This window comes from Athene noctua, chromosome 1 (genome assembly GCF_965140245.1).
Source record: "Athene noctua chromosome 1, bAthNoc1.hap1.1, whole genome shotgun sequence".
NCBI lineage: Eukaryota > Metazoa > Chordata > Aves > Strigiformes > Strigidae > Athene > Athene noctua.
This window is the reverse complement of record NC_134037.1, coordinates 21,407,793-21,414,937: the sequence shown is the minus strand read 5'-3', so window position 1 is coordinate 21,414,937 and position 7,145 is coordinate 21,407,793.

Here is a 7,145-nt window from a genome sequence, read left to right as displayed (position 1 = left end):
CTCCGGTACCAGCTTACCTTCAAGCTTCTTGGAAAGATGATGCTCTGCGAAGCAGGCTTCCGGGGTTATACTAAGAACAGAGCATTCAGCAAGTACCCTCTTGACCTCCCAGAGCATGCAGGGTTAGAAACATACATCTGCATGCGTAAATTGGGTTTCCCCAATGGCCTAAGAATGGGATGCATCTGAGGAACAAGTTTTGCACTTACTTGAATATTATCATAAAACATTTACATGATTTAATTAGATTATGTAAATGCTTTACTCCAATTTGAAGCTTTGAAAATCATAATGTCATGCTCTAAATTATGCAAGTACTGAAAATGCTTTTCACAGCAGTAGAAGGAAAACCACAAGTGAGACAGTCCTGCCACATGCCCTTCTGCAGTTCTCTACTCACCTAAGACCACACAGAATGCGTTACTGGAGTCCTGACTTTTCTATTAACATTTTCTACACAGATTGTTCTTATTTTGTGCCCTGATTTTATGCTAAGCTCCAAATCCAAATTTGATTTGGAAAACATTCTGTGGTTTGTATCTACATCCCAACTAAGCATCAGATTTTTGACTATGTCCTCCCCACCCTTCTCTGACACAGCATGCACTTCACTGCAAAGAGATCTCAGCAAGGAGATTCAGTAAGAGTTATTCACTGAAGCATCAAGATAACTGCTGAGCAGTGAAAAAGGAAAGTAGATAAAAACCTTAGCAAATGTTTTTCTCTTAAGTAACTTACTTCTACTGTACTCCTGTACAGGACAGTGCTGACGCAATACTGAGCACATGTCACTAAGAGATTTTTCATATAGGGCATTCTTTAAACTATACAAACAGGCATTTATAGAATCTACAGAAATAAGTTACAGCAGATAGGGATGGTGCCAAATTATTGGGAGACAAAAGGAACCACGATTAGAAATAAAATTCCTTAATTCCAGGAATTAACATGCACTCACAGAAAAGTCATCAACTTTGGTAGCTGAATTTTAGCAGGACTTAGAAAATAAGTGATATTCTGAATAACTAATACAAACTGTGTGCACCAGCTTCTTCAGTACCACTGTTCAATATGTCTGAAACACCTAAGTCTATTCTACCCCACCACACAGATTGTTATAAGAGGCTCTAAAGCACACACCACTTTACATTAGGGTCCTTCCATGCAGTCAGAATACCTCACCCCCAAAATCCTACTGGTTCCCCCATATTCTGACATTCCCTCCCTCCAAACTAAGATCATGACAGATAACTAGAGATAATGAACAGAATAAAAAAATAAATTTCAAGCTTATGAAAAATCCTAAAGTGTTTTGAGTTCCAAGGCAAGGGAACTTTGAGAATAACAGCTCAGAGAGAGATACACTTCTTCCTGTTCTTTACCACATGGTGAAAGGACCTACCCCACAGCTCTTCACCCATGAGTGACCAGAGAATAGTTCATATGCAGGCCACGTTATGCCATACGATTGTCAGTATATCCATGATGATACAAACCATCTGAGGTAATGCATATCACTAGCAGCAGCCTACATTCCTGGCTCACCATAGAATAAACCTGCCCATATTTATCTTACACAGATTAGGACTCTTGGGAAGACTGCTGTCTCAGGAACCTTTTGTCGTTTATGGCACACTGCCCAGCTATGGTTATGACTTCTGAGAAAGCTGATGAATTGTGAGAAAAGGCTGTATGAACGTCTATGGGGAAAAGCCAAACATGATAAACATAAAATTGCAGACAGAGGTAATACTGTTGTGGTGGGAAACATTAGCAGCTCAAGGATTCAACAGGGAAAAGACACCAAAAGGCAAAGGTATAAAATCCTAATGGGATAAATAGAGGTGGAAGATGGCAACCCTACAACTCTGTTCACAGAGAACAACCCTTCCCCGGTCCTGACACCTTCCTGACCAGGAAAATTCACTCCAGGTGGCTCACCAGACATGGCGAATACACTAGTGCTCGACCCAATAGCCTGTTAAATTTTTGCCTGTATCCTGCTTGCAGTATCTTTGTACATTTCAAGATACTTGAAGTGACTAACACAGAGACAAGCCATTGCCTTTTCCCACATACCCTCCCCTGCTCACAGCATTATTATAAATATCTTGTTCATGACAACAGGAAGATATTTGTCTGCAACACACTTGCCCCAATGGCTCCCTAGGCTCTCTGCTTGCTAGGCCTTTCCATTCTCTACCAACCTCAGACAGTCATCACGACCCTGTAATCTGCTCACATGCCAGCACCCTTTACATTCAGTACTCTTTCTAGGACAATCCACCCAAATGTTATTCTTTTTTAGCTATGTGGGAAATTTACAGCAAACAAACGATAAACCCGTAGGGACAAATTTATATTTAAAAGTTGCGTATAACACTATTCAGGGATGCATGGGTGCTCCCTTCACTGTAAGGGCAGACCTGATGCTGATCGCCACTCCAGAAAAATTCACAAAACCCAGAAGTGAAATATTCATAAAACTTGTCATCTGAAAATAATTTGCTACAAACAAGCGTAAAGAACAGTGTCCTCCCAACCGAACGGTAAAGTGGTTTTCAAACACCATATAGTAAAACTCTCATTACCCTTCCCAGCAGACATTATCCCACAATGCTTAAACCAGAACTGACTCAGCCTCTGTCACAGGCAATACCAGAAGAATGAGCTCAATGCACTTCTCTCCAGTTCTGACAGGTCTTAACTCAGCTCATAAGACTGTCATACAGGCCTGGCAGCAAAATTAAGTTGCTCTTATTCCAGGTTCCACAATGTCTTTCCCATGATAGGAATGCTTAAAATGAAGCTCCCAATCCAAAATTGCACCCTCCTGTGGTTATTGAAGAAAATAAATTGAGCACAGCTGACTGAAATTATTCTGATTCAATTATTTCATGAACACTTCAACTAACCACATTTATCAGCCTCCTAAACTCATAAATCATAGCAATCTCTGTTGGGAAATTTGAAACTGATGTGGCCTCGCCTGAATCAGAGAAGGCAGTAGGCATCTGACAGCCTTGAGGAGCAGCCTTGTGTGAGTTGATTGGAATTTCTAGCAGTATTAATCTTAATAACCTCAGGTAGCTTCCTCCCCACAGCCTATGTCTTTCTGTGCAAGCAGTGAGGGAGGGAGCACTGCAACAATTACTTCTTCATTCTCTCCAGCTGACTCTGTTTTCTGATGAATATGAACATGTCAGTCATGCTCAGCCTTCATCAGCAGCTCTTCTCAGCAAAGACCAGTCCAAAACCTGTAGAATTTAAATTGTGATTTAAGTCTTGATGTACAGGACACAGGAATAGAAACTAGAATACCTCTTGATACAGCGGCATGAAGACTTAAAAACAAAAGTAGCTTTTCTCTCTGTCTACAAGTCCCTATGAAATGCAATAAAAAATTGTACAGCATTTATACAAATCATTCAAACAATAGATTGAAGATATTTAAATAGTATTAACACTGAAAATGGATGATTAAAACACAGATCAGAAATACGCAATCTATCTAGGAAACCAAATCCAAGTAACCGTCACTCAACTGACAGGATGGTCAGAACAGTTGTTGAAGCTCTCTGGTATTTGCTTCGCGAGGGATTAAACAGCACCCATTGTGATGAAGCTTTCATTTGTGCTTTTCCTAACAGACTTTCCAACATAATCTACCAGATTTCTCCCATTTTACCCAGACTGACTTAAAAAAATAGGAACAGCATCAAAGTATCTATGGCTCCATCTACCTACCAGCTGCTATCAACAGACATGTATGCACCCAAGCCTCTTTTGTAGTTGCAAATAAATGTGTTACACAGCCACTCTCCTGACAATAAGGAAACATTCTTAATTTTAAGATGTTTTCCTGTTTGTACTGATATATCACTATCCTGAATAGCATAACCCTTTTTTGGAAGCACTTTTAGATAGGTAACTTTTGCTCAAAATTTTGATATCTGTATACTAAGACACTACTGAAAGTACTTGAGTGTCTTACCCCACAAACACATCATTCATGTTCACAATCTCTGTGAAGTCAAGTTCTAGGTATTCTCCCCATTCCCTACTTTCCAGGCACAGAGTCAAAAGATGGTTCATTATTTTCTGTAACAGCAACTCTTCCCCATGATGAAAAACTAAGAAAACATGTGGTTTGGTTTTTTTCTTTTCATGTTTGTTTGAAGGCAAGTTAAATTTACCATTATATACTACATTCTACCCATCCTCTTCGGAAAACAGAGAGGTGTAAGGGAAATCAAGCATTTGGATTATAACTCTGGCTATTCTGTGTTACACAATGGATAATCCACACTTTGTTGTATGGATGCAATCCCATAATTTCTGATATTTGCTAGTATTTTGACTGGTGTTTATAAAAAAAAAACCCAACAAATAAAGCATTCCTAATTTGGCTAAAATTTCCTCACTCTGAAACATGTTTCCCTATCCAACTCAGTGCATGCTGTTCCACATAGCTCCAAATATCAATACCATTTCTGCTGTTTTCCAGTCCTTCTTGTCTTCTCAGTCCTCTGAAAAATTTTAAAAACTGGCAGTGGTTCAAATAATTTGCCTGCCAAGTCTATTACCACCCCAGGATTCAGCTCATCTAGACTTGCTATTATTATGTGGTATCTTCGGGTTTTCCAAGGTTTCCCATACTGTTCTAAATTCATTCTGTTTAAAAGCTTTTCCATAGATCCCCCTGCCAAAATCCTGAACTCAGAGCTGTGTCAGAATAAATGGATGATTTGCTGAGAAGGTACATTAGAGGTCTTCCCTGCTCAACCCAGCTGCTTGGCAGCCATCACTACAGCTCCAGGGCAACAGCAACCCACGTATTTGCCATGCGTCTCCACACTGGGAGCCTGGCTCTTGGATTTAGTAAGACTCATTCATCTCCTTCTCCCCAAAGCTATCTTCTGTGCTGGAGCATTAAAAGCCCTTTATGAAGTTGGGGCTGCTGTAGCATCAAAACAGGGGATTTTCTCAAGAACAGGTCAAAATTCTTTTCCCATAAGGTAAATCAGTGTAGAAGGAAAGATGTGCCTCATACTTTACTAATCACATCTAATGCTTTGAGTTGTTCTCACTAGGACACACCCCTAAAGTCATAAACAGGGGGATAAACACTATTTGTCGCGAACAGATACTTTTGCAAATTAACTGGTGTGACTCAAGAAACAACCTACTTGAAATTTTCTTCCTGTCTCTCAGGATATGGCTGCCTTGGGGTTGATCACCTAATCTGGTAACTTTGCATTGAAATGGACTACAACTGCTCACACGTGCAGTTGCAATGTGATCTTTGAAAGCAATAATGACCAGCTAAAAAACCTGACTTAAAACCTAGAAGTTTAGACTAACTACTTATGGATCAACAAGAACTTGACAACTGTCCTGCATGAACCATCTCCAGTACTAGAACTAAAATGCTGCAATATAAAATAGCAGTTCTTTAGCACTTACACATGTTAACACAGGGAGATTAACATGTAAGAATTTTAAGGACCTTCAATGTCATAGCCAAAACAAGCAAACAATTTTATTTTTTTTACCCCTGTATCTTTACTTCATTTACTGCCAATTTCTTACATCCTTCCTATTTGTTTTCCAAACTGATCTTTCCTTGATCTTGTCTTTTCCAATTCACTTTTCAGTCTGTATTTGTCAGTCTTCCTTTTACTTTTTCTTTTCCTTTGACTTTCTCCAAATCTGTGTCATTTTCTTCTCACTTCGCTAGCTCCTCACTGACCAAAGTGTCAGGTGGAATGAGCAGGAGCAATGTGCAAATTGTTCTGGAGAGAATCTTGGTTTCACACCCACCAGCTCCCTTCATGGGAAGGCCAGGCTTCTCTAAAAACTGATTTGCACTTTTCTCTAAGTCACTTCACTTGCTATTCCAGAAATCACAGGCTTTCTACAGGCTCAGAATGGCATTCATGCCACAGGGACCACAACAAAGTTTTAAGCACTTGCTCCATATTCCGAAGTAAAAAAATCCCCTCCATGTACTCTGTGAAGCCAAATGACAGCTCTGTAGCACTATGAGCTTTCCTCCAAATACTGATCTTAATCATAATTACCTACTTTCACCACTTCAGTAATGTCAAAGGCATATCTATCTCATGGTGTCTTACCATGTCAGAATATAGCTAGACGATACTGTTGAAAGACTCCTTAAACAAGCTGCAGAATTTCAGCCTCAAATACTGCAAGAAGTACCAGGCTGTAAGATGTGGGAATTGTGAATAAAGAGGCAAAACTAATGCTCTTTATTGTCAGTTGGAAAATACAATGGTCAGCAGCTTAGTTCTTTACAACGCACTGTTTTCAACTAATTTTATTGTTGAACATAGTCCAGATCACGTGGCTTCTCATTTCCACTCACCTTTGTGAAGCAAAAAAGTATGAGGCAAGGAGAATTGGTCTAGAGCAAACGTCAAATCTACCCATGCCATCAAATACATGTTCTTCATTAATTCTAATACTGACAAGCAGTTTGTTAACTTCATGGGCCTCAGTACAGGTCAGGCTAATTTTAGTGCTGACACCACAGGCAAAGTTCTGTTCAGTACTGAGGTTCTACTTCTTGGTGTCTGGTGGTGGTTGGTTTTTTTTTCTAATTTGAAGTTAACACCATTTTTAGTTCAAGTGAAACTGATTATTTCAAGCTTATTAATTGGCAAGACTTTTATTGACTTTGTTCAGCTTCATTTTGATCAAAAACTTCTTAAAAATATTACAAATCACAAATCCCTTTCTCATTCAATAATTTACTTTCTATGCAATAAAAATACCGTGTCTCAAACATTTTTGTAATTCCATGCCAGACACATACATTAAATTGGTGACAAAGATCTGCAGCACCAAACCTGGAATAAAACAAGTTTTTACATGGCAACATTGACAAACTGCCATTTTTAAAGAATAACATAACTCACTTTTTCAAAACTAAGACCTATTAAAACATCTTACCTGGACATAGCCTGCAAAGAAAGAAAAATAATTTAAGAGGTGTTTGTTTTAAAACACAATTATGCGCTTACCAGTGCTGACATGTGACTGTATAACCAGCATTCTCTGAGACACTGAAACAACCCAGTGCTGTAAGATCAATTAGACTATGATTTGAATTGCTGAAGCGG